Below are 17,556 nucleotides of genomic sequence, written 5' to 3' on the forward strand. Positions count from 1 at the left end.
AATAATAATAATAATAATAATAATAATAATAATAATAGGTACTTCATGAAATATCAACCTAAACACAATTACTAATTGAAATTACAGTAAGTCTACATTTTGCATGGGTTAGGTATGGAAGACCCTCACAAAAATGGGTAAACCATTAATAAATCAGACTTTTTTTAACCTGAGAGAACATGTCTCTAGGATTCTCTAAGTCATAGAATCACAGAGTTGGAAGACACCTCATGGGCTATCCAGTCCAACCTCCTACCAAGAAGCATCAAAATCATATTCAAATGACCTTCAACAGATGGCCATCCAGCTTAAATGCTTAAATGACTCCAAAGAAGGAGCCTCCACCACACTCTGGAGCAGAGAGTTCCACAGTTGAACAGCCCTTACCGTTAGGAAGGTCTTCCTAATGTTCAGGTGGAAACTCTTTTCCTGTAGTTTGAGATTCCACCTGAACATTAGGAAGAAGTTTCTAACTGTGAGAGATGTTCAGCAGTGGAACTCTCTGCCCCAGAGTGTGGTGGATACTCCTTCTTTGGAAGTCCTCCAATTCAATTCCATGTTGACCATAGAATCATGTTGGAGGATCTATAAATGCCTCGGGAAGTGTTCTCTTGAGGAATCTCTTGGACCTCCAATAAGACTCTACCACTACTACTGGAAATTGCAGTCCAACAAGATCTGGAGGGATGCTTCCTCCCCCTAAAGCCCCTTCAGCCATAATGCTATTGTATTACTTTACTGTCATGGTTCTAGTCCATGGGATCCTGGGAGGTGGGTATTTAGACTTCTCAACCAGAGAGCTTGACCACCTTACCAAACTGTAACAACATAGAATTGTATTATACGAGGGTTATCCACAAAGTAGGTTACGTTTTGGAATTAAAAATGCAGTTGAAAGCCACACCCAAACACCACTTCTCAACATAGTCGCCATTCAAATCTAGGCACTGCTCCCAAGGAGAAGCGGCCAGGGCTTGCAAGCGGCAGTATTTGGTGGGGAAGGAGTTGCAAAGCTCCTTCATCTCTATGATAAGTGCCTAAATTTGAATGGCGACTATGTTGAGAGGTGGTATTTGGGTGTGGCTTTCAACTGCATATGGTAAATGTTTTCTCCTATACTTTGTTCATTTTTAATTCCAAAACGTAACCTACTTTGTGGATAGCCCTCGTACAATGTGAAAATATTGAAAATATGAACCAGTGCTCTGTCTCAGTTTCCTACATTCTTAACTGAACTGACTACTTCGGCCACTGAAAGCAGACTCTCCAAATTCAAACAGAGGCTATGGAGCATTAAGTGATTAATGGGAGCAATTAAGTGATAAATGGCTTGATTGCTGGCTAAAAATATAACTCTGATTAATCAGAGCGAGTCATCCCCTATTGCCGAGATCTGTTCTGCTGTCTTCCTTCCTTCTGCATCCCTCCCCTTCCTTCTTGAAGTTCCTTCTGAGCTTGATGGTAAGGCCTAAATACCCCAAAGGCCTTAGATGTTGCCTGATCTTGGAAGCTAAGCTAAATCAGCCACAGTTAGTACTTGGATGGGAAACCGCCAACAAATACTAGGTGCGGCATTGCAGAGGAAGGAACTGGCAAAGCCATCTATGAATATTCTTTATCTTAAAAAAAAACCCCTTATGAAATGTATAGGATGTGTTTTAATTGTGCTGTAGCCCACCTTGAACTGAGAGGAGAGGCGAGTATTAAATAAAATTATTATTATTATTATTATTATTATTATTATTGACACAACGACATTGTATGACACAGCAAACAAGATAGATATGCTGGATTTCGTATCACAAAATCACAAGTCGAACACTTCCCAAGTGTTTAGGACTGTGTGATGTATTTTCAGATGATGCGTGCAGATCCCAGTAAGGTGGCCTTTTGCAGTTGGCAGATCATAATTTTGTCAATATCTATTGTTTCCAAATGCCGGTTGAGATAGTTTGGCATGGCACTCAATGTGCCGATCACCACCAGGACCACCTGTACTGGTTTCTACCAGAGTCTTTGAAGTTCAGTCTTGAGGTCCTGAGTTTTTCCTGTTGTTTTTCATCAATGCGAAATGTCTGGTGTGTTATGTTCCACAACTTGTCAGTCTGGATTCAAAAGTCCCATAGTATCTTGGCGTGTTCATTTTCCAATACTTTTGCAGGTTTGTGATCCCACCAGTTCTTTGCTGCTGGGAGGTGGTACTTGAGGCATAAGTTCCAGTGAATCATTTGGGCCTCATAGTTGTGCCTCTGTTTGTAGTCTGTCTGTGCGATTTTCTTACAGCAGCTGAGGATATGATCAATGGTTTCATCGGTTTCCTTGCACAGTCTACATTTTGGGTCATCAGCTGATTTTTCGATCTTGGCCTTAATTGCCTTTGTTCTGATGGCTTGCTCCTGGGCTGCAAGGATCAGGCCTTCTGTCTCCTTCTTCAGTGTCCCATTTGTGAGCCAGAGCCAGGTCTTCTCCTTATCAGCTTTTCCTTCAATTTTGTCAAGGAACTTTCCATGCAATGTTTTGTTGTGCCAGCTGTCAGCTCTAGTTTGTAGTGCGGTTTTCTTGTACTGATTTTTTTGTCTGCTGTGTCCTTGGAACAGTTAAGCCACCCCACCACGACAAGGTGGCACCTATGGGGGGGAATTATTATTATTATTATTATTATTATTATTATTATTATTATTATTATTAGAAACACAGCAAGATGAGTCCTCAGAGGATGCCTGCCATAGATGTGGGCGAAACGTCAGGAGAGAATACTTCTGGAACATGGCCACACAGCCCGAAAGACATACAACAACCCTGTGATCCCGGCCATGAAAGCCTTCGACAACACATTCTGCTGGCTGTTGTATTGGATCACACATCAGATACTTCCCAAGTGTCTAGGACTGTGTGATGTATCAGCGAATAATGCGTTCAGATCCCAATAAGGTGGCCTTCTGCATTATTATTATTATTATTATTATTATTATTATTATTATTATTATTATTATTAGGTTACTATAATTGACAGGTAAGTTGAAGGCATACACATGCACAATTATATTTACTTTTTTATGCAAATATCCTAAAGGCATAACATCCTGTCTTATCTTGATCAATCATGGTTTGTACTTAGATGGGAGACCACCAAGGAATATTAAATTAAAGTTATCTTTGTGTGCCTTCAAGTTGTTTCTGTCTTATGGTGGCTCCAAGACCATATTCATGAGGTTTTCCTAGGCTGAGAGTGTGTAACTCACCCAAGATCACCCCAAGAGCTTCCATAGACTCAAACTTGGTCTAATCACTACACCATGCTTGCTCCTAAAAACCAGGTACCATTAACTATATATTTTAGAGGAAGGAACTTGCAAAAACACCTCTGAGGATTGCTTGCCTAGGAAAAGCTTATGAAATCCATGGGGTCACCATAAGTTGACAGGTGACTTAAAGGCACATATGCTCAAAATGGAAAAACCAAGGTGCTGCTGCTCACAAGCAGTTTTACTCACCAAGCAATGCAAACAAAGATGGGACAAAGGGAATGATCTGGCAGGAAGATCTGTTCAATGGTTGGGAGTCAGATAGGTGGTTAGGAGGGGTTGCCTTCCAGTAGCCAGAGTTACCTTGCCTTGAACCATTTATAAACTGGCAACATGACAAATATTGTTTTAAGTGGACAAATCGCATTGTGGAGGTGTAACTGAGTGTCAGTGGGTAACACAATCTTGCCTCTCTTTGAGGAAGAATAACAATCCATGAAGAGCAAGAGGTGTGAAGAGTTCAGTCATGGACTTCATAGCCCTTCTGTCCCCAATAAATCATTGGCAGTGGGTTCACCTTTTTCTAAACATCCCTAGATGCCCTTCCTCAACCTCTCCCCTCATTTCTCCCTGGGAGGTTCTGTCCGCTGTTTTCCAATACTTCCTAGATTCTTAGGAAAACAAAATCACCCCATTGATTTGTGTTGTGGCTCCTTCATAAATCTACAGGACTTGCCACCTCTGGGCCGTATTTCCCATTAAAATATGGTTCCCAGGTGACCTCTCCTACCAGGAAAAACATGTAGCCATACATCTTCACTGGACTCTTCATTATCCCTTTAGGTGTTCCTGAGGATTTGAACACCATGGGTTTATGGCACATATGAGGGTTGAATGAAAAGTAATGCCTCCACCTTCGTTACTTGGGTTTGGATGGAAGTATTTTAATAAATCAAAGGCAGAAATGATCCTTAGAATGTGCTCTTTAACTACCACTATTCATTTTTCCACATAATCACCAGAGAATTGGATACATTTCTGCCAACGATGAACAAGTTTTCTGAAGCTGTCACGGAAGAAGTCAACACTCTGTTTCCGCAACCGACATCTCACAGGACCCATCACGCACAGATCTTCTGAAAGCCAAGTAAAGCAATAATGTGACCCACACATTCTTGTGAAATGCCAATTATGCTTGAAATTTCTCTCCGAGTGATACGATGATCGTCCTGAATCAATCTGTCAACCTTTTGCTTGTGAAACTCATTGGTTGCTGTCACAGGACGTCCAACTCTTTGTCAAGCAAGTCAGATGTTCCCACCTCAACATCTTTAAACTTACTCGCCCAACGACGCACAGTACTCACATCAACACAATCACCATAAACAGCTTGCATTCTCTGAAGAATCTCCTTTGGGATGACACCTTATGCTGTCAAAAATTCAATGACTGCACATTGCTTAAATCACATTGACTGACCATCTGCACAGGGTTCCATACTTTGCACTTTAACAACACAACCGTTCAATGCTAAGGCCTCCCGCCAAATGGAACTGTAGAGGAGAGTCTACTGAACAAGCCAGTACCTGCCACAGACCAGTTCTGCCATCTGTTGAGGAGTTACGAAGGTGGAGACATTACTTCTCTTTCAACCCTTACATAACTGAATCAAAGGGGATGTTGTCCAGCAAAACTAACTGACCCAATCAATTTTACGGTTTCATTGAGTTTTGAGTTCTTAGTGAAAGAATTGGGTTCAAAAAATACTTCGGCAATAGGAAAGTCATTAGTGGAAGCCCATAGTTTGGAAGACAACATAACTTGCCCAAGATGGAGCAGGAATATCTCCATCTGAAGCTGGTCCATTTTTTTTCTCTTCACGACTCCTAGATCTTTGAGATTGATAACTGTGTTTCCATTTATCCACATCCAACATCCTCGCGTCACCATAAATCGGAAATGACATCTAGCTCTAGTGGAGATTAGATAGAAGATTCAGGCCCACCACTGAAGAAACAGAATATGGAAGCAAGATAAAACCAACAGTAGAGAGTAAACATTTCCGACGTTATGTCACACTGAAAGCCAGCAGCAGAATAAAGTTGTGGAGATGTAAAAACACCATGAGCTGTTCATAAAACGCCTAGAAGGTTTTTTTATTTTTACTTAAAAGTCTTCGTCGAGCACAGACAAGAAAGCCCACAATGTTGGATCCCTTTATAAGGATGGATCTTTCCTTAATATTCTGCGGTGAAATCCAGGGCTTGTTTAATTATAATCTCAGTATCTGAGGTTTCCGAGTGTTATGTGGGTGGATGGGAGGATGGAAAGTAATTATGCAGAATATTTACCATTCCTAACTAGGGCAATTATAATTGGAAAATGCTAAAAATGGATCAGCTTCAGATAATGCTCACTGGAAAGAAGCATGCCACATGGGGTATGTTTTTTTTTTTCTTTTTTCTTTTTGGTGGGAGTGCTTAGAGGTTGCATAAAATTGATACCCACAAGGGAAGAGGAGGGGTGAGGATTCAAGGAGCCTCGGCTGTTCTGCTTCCGCGAAGCAGAAGGGATCATTGTGGGTCTCCCTGTAAAGCCAAAAAATCTGAACAAATCATCCCTCTTCTCTAATGAGCTTATACATGTTTGGAAGGAGAATAAGAGAACTAGGGTCTCAGATTCAGTGCTAGTCCTACTTAAAGAACTTATTAAAATATCTATACTCTGCCCTACATCATGAAATCTCTGGGTGGTCTATAAGTAAAACTTGATGTAAGTATTGTAGTGAAGTCCCTGGTGATGCGGCAGATTAAACCGCCAAGCTGCTGAATTTGCTGACCGAAAGGTTGGCACTTTGAATCCAGGAAACGGAATGAGCTCCCACTGTTAGCCCCAGCTTCTGCAAACCTAGCAGTTTAAGCCCATGCAAATGTGAGTAGATCAATAGGTACCTCTTCTGCGGGAAGGTAACAGCGCTCCATGCAGTCATGCCAGCCACATGACCTCAGAGGTGTCTATGGATAACACAGGCTCTTTGGCGTAGAAATGGAGATGAGCACCAACCCCCAGAGTTGGACACGACTAGACTTAATGTCAGCAGAAACCTTTACCTTTTAAGTACAGTAGAGTCTCACTTATCCAACATAAACGGGCCGGCAGAATGTTGGATAAGTGAATATGTTAGATAATAAGGAGGCATTAAGGAAAAGCCTATTAAACATCAAATTAGGTTATGATTTTACAAATTAAGCACCAAAACATCACGTTAGACAACAAATTTGACAGAAAAAGTAGTTCAATACGCAGTAATGCTATGTAGTAATTACTGTATTTATGAATTTAGCACCAAAATATCACGATATATTGAATACATTGACTACAAAAATGCGTTGGATAATCCAGAACGTTGGATAAGAGAGGCTTGGATAAGTGAGACTCTACTGTATTGTAGTATTGTAAATATTCATTGGGGATAATGATAATGATGATGATGATGATGATGATGATAATAACTTTATTTATGTACCCTGCCTCCATCTCCCCAAAGGGACTCGGGGCAGCTTATATGGGGCCAAGCCCGGATAATTACAATAAACAAAAGATAAAAACACATCAAAGTAAAAGTACAAAATTATACACAGTAATATAGTAAAAACTGAATAGTGATCATAGTATAGTTAAACAAAATTTAAACACCAGAGTAAAAGTCATAAAAACGAAACTGGGCCAAAGTGCACAGAGTGAATATTGTAAACTCAGAGGATGAGGTAGGTGACTAAAGTGCTACAATGATAATAATAATAATAATAATAATAATAATAATAATAATAATAATAATAAAAAATTATTCCCCAGCACTCCTTGTCTCTAGGGGTGAATGTGGAGGGAGAGATCATCTAGAAAACTCCAGGTCCTCAAGCACGACTCTATGGACAATGTCTTCCTGAAGTTGACCTGGAGGACCTCCTTGAGAAGAATTCTCTCTAGGAATATCTAGATCAGTGGTTCCCAACCTGTGGATCCCCAGATGATTTTGGCTACAACTTCCAGAAATCCCAGCCAGTTTACCAGCTGTTAGGATTTCTGGGAGTTGAAGGCCAAAACATTTGGGGACCCACAGGTTGAGAACCACTGATCTAGATCCTTTGCCACAACTCTGTCATCAACTTTGGCATGATACTGTGCTCAAGATACACCTACTGTCCTTGGTGGGAGCATCTGCCTTTAAATACCTGTTGACTTACAATGGCAATATAAAGTTCATAGGGTTTTCTTTGGCAAGGAATACTCAGAGGTGGTTTTGCCAGGACTTTCCTCCAAAAAATTGCCTACAGCATTTGGTATTGTTTGGCAATCTCCAATTCTACCAACCAGGGCTGAACATACATAGCTTGCAAGATGGCTATTTAAAAAAAATTAATATATAAGGAGAGAGTGAAATAGAGAGAAATAAAGGAGGAGACTAGACATGTACATTTGGAATTTAAAAGTAAACACTCAAGAGTGAGACTGAAACATTATATCTGGTGCTAAGAATTGCCAGAAAATAGTCCAGAAACATCACTTTGAGGCCCCTTCCACTCAGTTGAATAAAATCCCACATTATCTGCTTTTTTAACCGGAATATATGGCAGTGTGGACTCAGATAATCCAGTTCAAAGCAGATATTGTGGGGTTTTCTGCCTTGATATTCTGGGATATACGGTTGTGTGGAAGGGCCCTTAGATGTACTGAACATACCTGAGAACTACAGGTCAATACAGGTCAACTGAACATACCTGAGAACTACGCATCAATAGCTACAACTTCCTGACATATTTTCCCCGGCTGGATATGGCCATAAATATATACTGGTGTAGTTATGCTAGATCCCAAAGTTGTGCAATTGGTTACACAATGGGCACCAAGGCCAGGATCTCACCTGTTGAGAAACAGTCAAACAACTCCCCACCCACCAAATCGAAAGCTAGAAAGAGAACTGTGTTAGGGCTTGTGGAATAGTTGGCCATACCAGGGACCATATTGATGCAATCTCTAAAAACTGCCAAATTGACTAAAAGTGTGCTTGCATAACTGCACAGCCCAACCATTTTTTGGTGTTTTGTTTTTTAGGCCTGTTCCTGGGGTTATTTGGGGAGCTGCTTCAAAAATTTCCATTGGATAGACCACATTTAGCTTCTGAGATATTGTTATTATGGTTTTTATGGGCAAGCAGATGAAGGTTGGTAGATGTAGGTTGGTATATTCTGCTGTATCTAGAGCTGGTGCCATTTTTGGAATCAGCAGATCAAATACACCCAGAAACAGGGCTAACATTTAAGGCATCAAAAAGTGTGTTGGCCAATGCTATCTTTATCTAAGGGTACATCTACACTGTATAATGAATGCATTTTGATACCACCTTCTACAACTGAATGCAGTTCCTATGATTCCATAGTATTGGGCCAAAGACAGGGAAAAATATGGGGAATTCAAAGAAACTCAAGAATATCAATACAGATTCACACCCTTTACATAAGCTCTCTGCTTGTAACATGACAACTTTACTTTTATGAACTTGCCTGTTTTTTAGAACCACCAAACAAGAACTTAGATCCCAACTAGTTGCATGCTATTTAGACCATCATGTGACTGACTACTTACTTACTTACTTAGGTGATCCCTTGTAGCCTGAATAAGACAAGTGTAGTGTCTTGACGGTGGATATGTAGGTGGCTGGGGAGACCTATTCTTGACCCACATGTTCTTCCGCAGTGAGGACATCAGTTTCCAGATGGAAGGTGGTCCCAGTTAGGGTTAGCTTGACATGTCTTCCTCTTGGCACATTTCTCCCATTCATTCATGCCTCTTCAAATTCCACAGCACTGCTAGTCACAGCTGACCTCCAGTCAGAGCGCTCAAGGGCCAGGGCTTCCCAGTTCTCGGTATCTATGCTACAGTTTTAAAGGTTGGCTTTAAGCCCATCTTTAAATCTCTTTTCCTGCCCAACAACAAAATGTTTCCCATTGTTGAGTTGGGAGTATAGCAACTGCTTTGGAAGATGGTGATCGGGCATTCGGACAACAAGGCCAGTCCAGTGGAGTTGATGGTGTAGGAGCATTGCTTCAATGCTGGTGGTCTTTGCTTCTTCCAGCACGCTGACATTTGTCCGCCTGTCTTCCACACACACACAAATAGTAGAGTCTCACTTATCCAACATTTGCTTATCCAATGTTCTGTATTATCCAATGCAGTTTGCCTTTTAGTAGTCAGTGTTTTTGTAGTCAATTTTTCAATACATTGTGAAGTTTTGGTGCTAAATTCATAATACAGTAATTACTACATAGTAATTACTGTGTATTGAACTGCTTTTTCTGTCAATTTCTTGTAAAACATGATGTTTTGGTGCTTAATTTGTAAAATCATAACATAATTTGATGTTTAATAGGCTTTTCCTTAATCTCTCCTTATTATGAGTCCCTTCGCGTGAGAAGGGCGGGATAGAAATATTGGAAATAAATTTTGCTTATCCAACATTCTGTTGGCCCGTTTATGTTGGATAAGTGAGACTCTACTGTGTGTGTGTGTGTGTGTGTGTACACACACACACACATACACACACACATACATGAATAAATAAATAAATAAATAGAATTATTGTTGTACAGATAACATTATTGTTAAATGCTCAATGTTGTAAACTTCTCTGAAGCAAGAATGTTTCCAGTATATATAAAAAGGCAATGGAACATATAGGTAATAAGGCAAGAATGACTGCTGACTAACTTCCTCCATAGCTTTGGGGCAAGTTAGATAACCTTCTGGTTCGTCAGCTTTTCTCACCATTAAGTTCATATTGTCTGCAGGATCACAGGAGAGTCTGGTTAACATTTAGGAAGGAATCCCAGAAACTCCAACAATATACCATCCAACTTCTTAAGACACCCTATAGTTAGGGTTAATCCCAATGAAATTATAGTCCATCACAGATGCAAACATGTTAAATACCTTCACGCTTCTTGTTTCCTCCCAGCAGAACCGTGGCAGGGAGGTGCTGGTTGGTTCCATTTTACAGATGGCGAAATAAATGATGAACAAAACTGGCAGGCCAAAGGGCCACCCAGGGAGTTTGTGGCTAAACTTAACTTTGATTCTCACGTTGATACAATTGCCAGTCAAATTTACAAACCACCAAAAGATGTGGACACTGTTTAAAATATGTGGGAACAGCCTGAGTCTCTGGTCTGATGCAAGAATGGCAAAGCCATATAATGGTTGAGATGCTTCTCAGGCTACAGTCGATGCAAAAGTGTTTTTGTCCTCATATTATGCATTATGAAATATTTCTGGAAGCCTTGCAACAGCATTGTTGTAACCACCGACTGTTGGTGTCCCACACTTCCCATGGAGGTAGAGATGGTCATTTTTTGCCAATGTGGGATATTCACATTCAGCTCAGGCTTGTAAAAGAGGAGACTCACATATAACAGAGGCATGAGCATTTCATTGTGAATTCAGCTGTGAAGTGATACCTTTCAGCACATGAGTTTCACAACACAATCAGAGCAAGAGCCCATGCTGGAACTGTGTGTAGTATAACTCTCCATATACAGAATTATATATTCATTTGCTATAAAATTGTTGTGTTGAATGACAGCATTGCCCCAAGACACAAAGTGCACAGCTGCATGCATAATTAAATGTGCAAGGCACATGTATGCACTGTGTGGCCATTAATACCAATTCTACTTCTCCAACGTTGAGAGAAATAAAGTGGAATATAAATAAATAAATATAATAACAATAATAGAACTGCTGAACAATCGCACAAAAATATCTTTCTACTTCTGCTGGTAAATCACCAACAAGGTGTTGTGGTAATCTTTGCGCGGTTAGACTCAATTTAACCCTCTCTGGGGGAGATTCCACCAAAAGGCAGCAGAGTAACAAAAGCAAAAGCTTTCAAATGCAACAGTTACTTACACAGGGTGAGCAAAGAGAAGCCTTTGTCTATTTAGGATTGCAATGGACTGCAGAGTCTCAGTAAAAGTTCAAAAAGTATTTATTCAGGTAAAAACAACTCCATTGTAGATAGAAAGGCTTGGGAGCTGTCTAGTCTACTCTAGACTGATTTCTAAGGAAAAATAAGAAAGGAAAAATAACAAACATCTAAATAGTTACATCTTGCCAGGAGAGATGACAAGACGTGTTGTTAGCTAGAAGAACAAAGGGAGAAGAGAGTGAACCAAAATGGTTCCAACCTCATGGTCCAGTTTATTGGGGCCATAAAAGACATTCTGACCAATGGGAAGTTAGTGTCCCTAAAGATTCACATTTCTACTAACTTCAAAGTAAGGGATGTGACGTACACAGGATAGAGTGAAACACAGTAAAGCCTGTCTAGGCATGCTTTGGAAACAGGGAAAGGATTCCCTCAATCTAACTCTATCATCTATCTGACTACATTTGGACTTGAGTAGTCCAGGGTGATTCCCAATACAAGGTCCAAGCTGTAATGTACCACATGCAGAGATTTGCTGTACACAACCAGATGCAGGGTTTAAAATGCTGGGTTATTTATCTATGCCAGCGTTTCTCAACCTGGGGATCGGGACTACTGGGGGGGGGGATCATGAAGGGGTTTCAGAGGGGTCACCAAACACCATCAGAAAACACATATTTCTGATGGTCTTAGAAACTCAAATCCCTCCAGTATTTTCTGTTGGTCACAGGAGTTCTGTGTTAGAATTTTAGCTCAATTTTATCGTTGGTGGGGTTCAAGGGCTCTTTGATTGTAGGGGAACTATAAATCCAAGTAACTACAACTCCTAAATGTCATGTTCTATATTCCCCAAACTCCACCAGTGTTCTAATTTGGGTATATTGAGGATTCGTGCCAAGTTTGGTCCAGATCCATCATTCTTTAGAGTCCACAGTCCCAAACTCAAGATCAATGCCCACCAAACCCTTCCAGTGTTTTTAGTTGGTCATCGGAGTTCTGTGTGCCAAGTTTGGTTCAGTTCCATCCTTCAGAATGCTCTTTGATTGTAGATGAACTATACATCCCAGCAACTACAAAATCAAATGACAAATGACAAAATCAATCCCCTCCCAACCCCACCAGTCTTCAAACATGAGTGTATTGGGTAATTGTGCAAAATGTGGTCCAGTGAATGAAAATACATCCTGCATATCAGATATTTACGTGACGATTCACACCTGTTTCGGCAGGCTTTTGAGTTCTGTTATTGATGTTTTAAAAGGTGCTTTTAGGATGTTTTTAAGATGTTTTTAAAGATGTTTTAAAGATGTTTTTAAATTGTTGATTTTAGCCTGTTCTTGTAAGCCGCCCTAGGGGAGTGGCGGCATATAAATTTGAATAATAATAATAATAATAATAATAATAATAATAATAATAACAGTAGCAAAATTATAGTTATGAAGCAGCAATGAAAATAATTTTATGCTTGGGGTCACCACAACATGAGAATTATATTCAGGGATTGCAGCATTAGGAAGATTGAGAAACACTGATCTATACCATCCACCAAAGAGTTAATCCTGTAAAATCTGAACTCTGGACTTGTTCATTCACAGTTGATCCATATTTACCAATTATGCCATATTAGTTTATGGTGCAAAGACATCTAACATCCATGGTCCTTAGTTATCATGCTCTTTTAGGGTAGACTGAAAACAAAATAATTCAGCCACTTCATGCTTCTTTTTTGTTGTTGTTGTTGTTGTTTTTTTGCACCAGACCAGGCATATTATTTGCTCCTTCACTACGTCATTCAAAAGCAACCTGAGAAGGATCTGTTTAGTGATTGAGTAGATTTACTTAAGAGAACGCACCACATTATAACACACTTTTAAAGTTCTTTGGGGTTGTACAGGGTATTGTATTCTGAAATGTAAACTTGCACCCTGCTTGTGTGTTCTATTATATTCCATCATTTCAACATTCAGCGGAATTATCTGACTCATACGAACCAACCAACGGGATGTCAAACGGGCAAGTTTGGCCAAAGAGCAACTCACTGTTGCGGTCAGAGAAATTAACATGTAAGCCTTGTGTGAATAGTAATTGTTATGTGTCATTCTGTTAAGCAAGATAATTTTATTACAAGCACCTTTATTAATGGTTCTGTATCAGAACAGTCAAGCCATAACAGAGCTACTTTTAATTACAAACAACTCTTTACCTGTCGTATATTAACCGTACTAGCTTTTAAGGGTGGAGCGCAATTTATTGAGCATTATTTAGCAGTATATGAGCTGGCTTTGGGGTGGGGTGGTAATAAGGAGGTTTGCGAAGGCTGCAGATGCCTGTGGTGATGAAGCTAAAATGCACCTGGGAAGCTAAGTTTGGATAAGAAAAGGATTCAGTTTCCACATTGACCGGTTGGGGACACCGTATTATTGAGAACAATATTGTGAGCAAGAAAAGGAAAAAATGATTTGTAGAATAATACAATTGGCCACTGTGGGAACTTTGATGCTAGCTTTGATGGATCGTTTGTCTAATTTACGAGAGCCTTTGTTATCTGGATGTTTGGAGGAGTGAAACAGAAAAATTTGGATAATATCATATTGAGTGACATAGGGAACAAGCATGCCCAGCCCAGAAGATATCTCTTGTGGTGTTTGTTGTTGAGATCTGAATGCTGATCTACATTCTCGATTGCTCCCAAACCTGTTCTGCATAATACACCTCATTTTTTCCTTTATGTAAAGGTTGGTGGTTGCTAGAAATGCAAATAGGCAGAAGTGGGAAAAGTCCCGAGCCTATCGCACTATCTTCCAACATTTGAGAGTAATTCATGGTGCTGTTTTGGACCTGGAGTATCTGAAAGACCTTCTACTCCACTAAACTTGCCTTGACATTGAAGGGTAGCACGAAAGTGTTCATGAATCTGAGGGTGAGTTGGAATCTGAGGAGGAGATTTTGCAAGTACCCACTTTTCAGGAGAGGCGAAAGGAAACAGAGCAGAGACGTCGTTCAGCTAGAATAGCTGCCAGAAATGCAGCTGAGTAATTGGGAACCACCCTAGCAGCTGTGAGGGGACTCAGGGCTATAAAACAGAAATAGGTGCAGCCAGCTCTTGCTGGTAACAAACTGACTTTAATGATACCCTCTCCTTGTGCCTGCTTCGAGTCTGCATCTGGGAAACTGCTCCTAAGGATTTATTGCTGTTTCTTTCAGAAGTAAGACTGCTATTTGATTTGGGAATTTATCAGAGACTAAGAACTGTGTTTGCCATCAGACTTCCTTGCTTCCTTTTGCATTATTCCACTGAGTATGCTGTACTTTATGTTTTGCTGAAGTAAAGCAGTTTTCATTTACTTACCACAGTGTTTGAAGGCTGCTCTTGAAAAACAAAACTGGACATGACCCCTTGATTTTGGGTCAACACAGTGGAGCCACACAAGTCAACAGAAGACTTGAAGGCACAAACACACAACCACTGTGGCAAGTGACTCTCTGCCTGGTGTTTGTCCTTATGGACTAGAGCTTGCTTCGAACTCCAAGTGAACCTTGAAGAACCTGATTTGCTGCTTACCTGCAAGGAAGGGCACAGCTGGGATCCGTTCCCTGAAATGTATTTCCATCCCGAGCCTCCGGGGTTCGGCCTCCTTCCCACCTGGGATCTTTTCCCATGTCAAAACAAGACAAGAGTTGCCCGCATGATTTCAACATGTTTTTCTGTAATCGGGTATAGAGGGCTTTTTTTTTTGGCATGTGTGTGTGTATAATGCCAAGAAACATGAGTTGTGGTATTATGAAACCGCTAAAGAGCATTTGCTCATACAAATTACTCATTTTAAGAGTTTACTAATTAAATAGAAACATGCCGAAGCGTTGGGTCCTGGAATAGCATTCTTGGAAGCACCGTTCACGCTGCTCCGACATGAAAGTTGAATGCTCCTGCTCCAAACCCACACCTGTTGTTGTTGCTTCCCCTCCTCCTCTTCCTCCTCCTCCTCAACATGTTGGGAACATGTGTATATCTATGTGTGTGCATGTATGTGTCTCACAACAAGCTGTTTTCAAAGGGAGCCCTGAGATTCAAAGGGAGCACAGCCAAGGTGTGGTCAACCCAGCGCAGGGTGTGTGGCATATATTAGCTTAGTCAATTTGTTGAGAACGCAGAGGGATAATTACTACTGCAAAGGAGAATGTTAAGTACTCCAGCAGCACTCTAATGCTTGGACTGTAATTCCCAATCCAAGAAGCAGAAAACAGTTGCAACGTTACACCTGGCCACACCTGAGAATACACAAGTTGAAGAAGTAAACACAGAAGCGGGGAATGTGTATCACTAACGGAGAGGCGTTGGAATGTGTTGCATGTAGGTGTGCCTTTTAAATATCACAAAATGTGTGGTGCATTCAAATATATTTGTTAGCTTTTTTTCAGCATCCTCCATTTTTTGAATCAGAGGGTTTACCGCACTGTTTTCATTTCTTGTCCCATTCTACAAGGCTTTTATGTGCAAGGATTTATTGTTTTTAGCTGGTTTGGTCACAGCAGCGGGCCAGTGGGATTCAGCTGTTGGGAAATATAAAATCAATAACATAGTTGAGAGGACAGCAATGTGGGAAAGGGATTGCTGAAAGGTTAGACTATTTGTCCATCTAGTCCAGTATTGTTTACTCTGACTGGCAGTTGCTCTCTGGGGTCTCTGGCAAAGAAAGGTATTTAAACTCATCTGCTACCTGACCTTCTAACTGGAGATGACAAGAAATTGAAGTTGGGATTTCCTGCTCCCAAATCACTATACCATAGTACTGAGCTATTTTTGTGCAAAGCATCTCTATCTCTATCGCTATCTATCTATCTATATCATCATATCTATCCTCTATCCTCTATCCTCTCTCTCTCTCTATCTCTATCTATCTATCTATATCTAATCAATCTATCATCATCATCATCTATGTGTGTATTCTTTTTGGACTAAAACTCCCAGATTATGCACTGGAATTATTCCCATAGCTGGAAGCTTTTGGGAACTGTAATGCTGGTTAACTATTCCAACAACAACAACAACAACAACAACAACCTCAAGTACCACCTCCCAGCAGTAAAGAACTGGTGGGATCACAAACCTGCAAAAGTATTGGAGAATGAGAACGCAGATACTGTGGGACTTCCGAATCTAGACTAACAAAGTTCTGGAACACAACACACCAGACATCACAGTTGTGGAAAGGAAAAAGGTTTGGATCATTGATGTTGCCATCCCAGGTGACAGTCGCATTGACGAAAAACAACAGGAAAAACTCAACCGTTATCAGGACCTCAAGATTGAACTTCAAAGACTCTGGCAGAAACCAGTGCAGGTGGTCCCGGTGGTGATGGGCACATTGGGTGCCGTGCCAAAAGATCTCAGCCGGCATTTGGAAACAATAGACATTGACAAAATTACAATCTGTCAACTGCAAAAGGCCACCCTATTGGGATCTGCGCGCATCATCTGAAAATACATCACACAGTCCTAGACACTTGGGCGTGTTCGACTTGTGATTTTGTGATATGAAATCCAGCATATCTATCTTGTTTGCTGTGTAATAATAATAATAATAATAATAATAATAATAATAATAATAATAATAATAATTTCATTTATCCCACCCCAGCTCACATGAAGACCAGGCCCAGCAATATATAATAAAATATAACAGTAAAAAGCAATTCCAAACACAACAATTAATACCTCAAAATATAAAACACAACATCACAATCTAAAAACATAGTCAATGACCAAAGGTGACATAGTTGGTATTCCAAGCTTGGGACGTATTGGTATGAAGATTTGATCTTCTTGGAAATCCATGTATTTGACAGGGATAGTGCCAATTTCCAGCTACTTTTAAATGCCCCAAATTCTCTCACTTTTTCTCTTCATTCTCAACTTGCTCAAATGGCTGCAAACTGAGTTCTAAATGGAAACTTAACTCAGCTAGTGTGTTCTTCCATATTAATAATAACTTTTGCAATCTTAACCACACCAAATATGGTGAAATGGTTTGAGTGTTGGACTATGACCCTGGAGACTAGGGTTCGAAGCCCCACTTGGTTATGAAAACCCATTGGGTGACCCTAACAAGTATTACCCTCTTTGCCCCAGAAAATCCCATGATAGCTTTACTATATGTTGGAAATGACTTAAAGGGGGCACAATGACTACATGATAGCAAGAATAAGGATAGCAAAAGAGATTGAAAGAGATTCCAGCTCTGAGTGAACTCTAGATCCAAACTAGTCCCTTTGCACTGTCCTGTTTGTGTTGTGACATCTCTTCCTGTCACAAATGTGGGATGTTTTGAA

Source organism: Anolis carolinensis, unplaced genomic scaffold (assembly GCF_035594765.1).
Source record: "Anolis carolinensis isolate JA03-04 unplaced genomic scaffold, rAnoCar3.1.pri scaffold_9, whole genome shotgun sequence".
Taxonomy (NCBI): domain Eukaryota; kingdom Metazoa; phylum Chordata; class Lepidosauria; order Squamata; family Dactyloidae; genus Anolis; species Anolis carolinensis.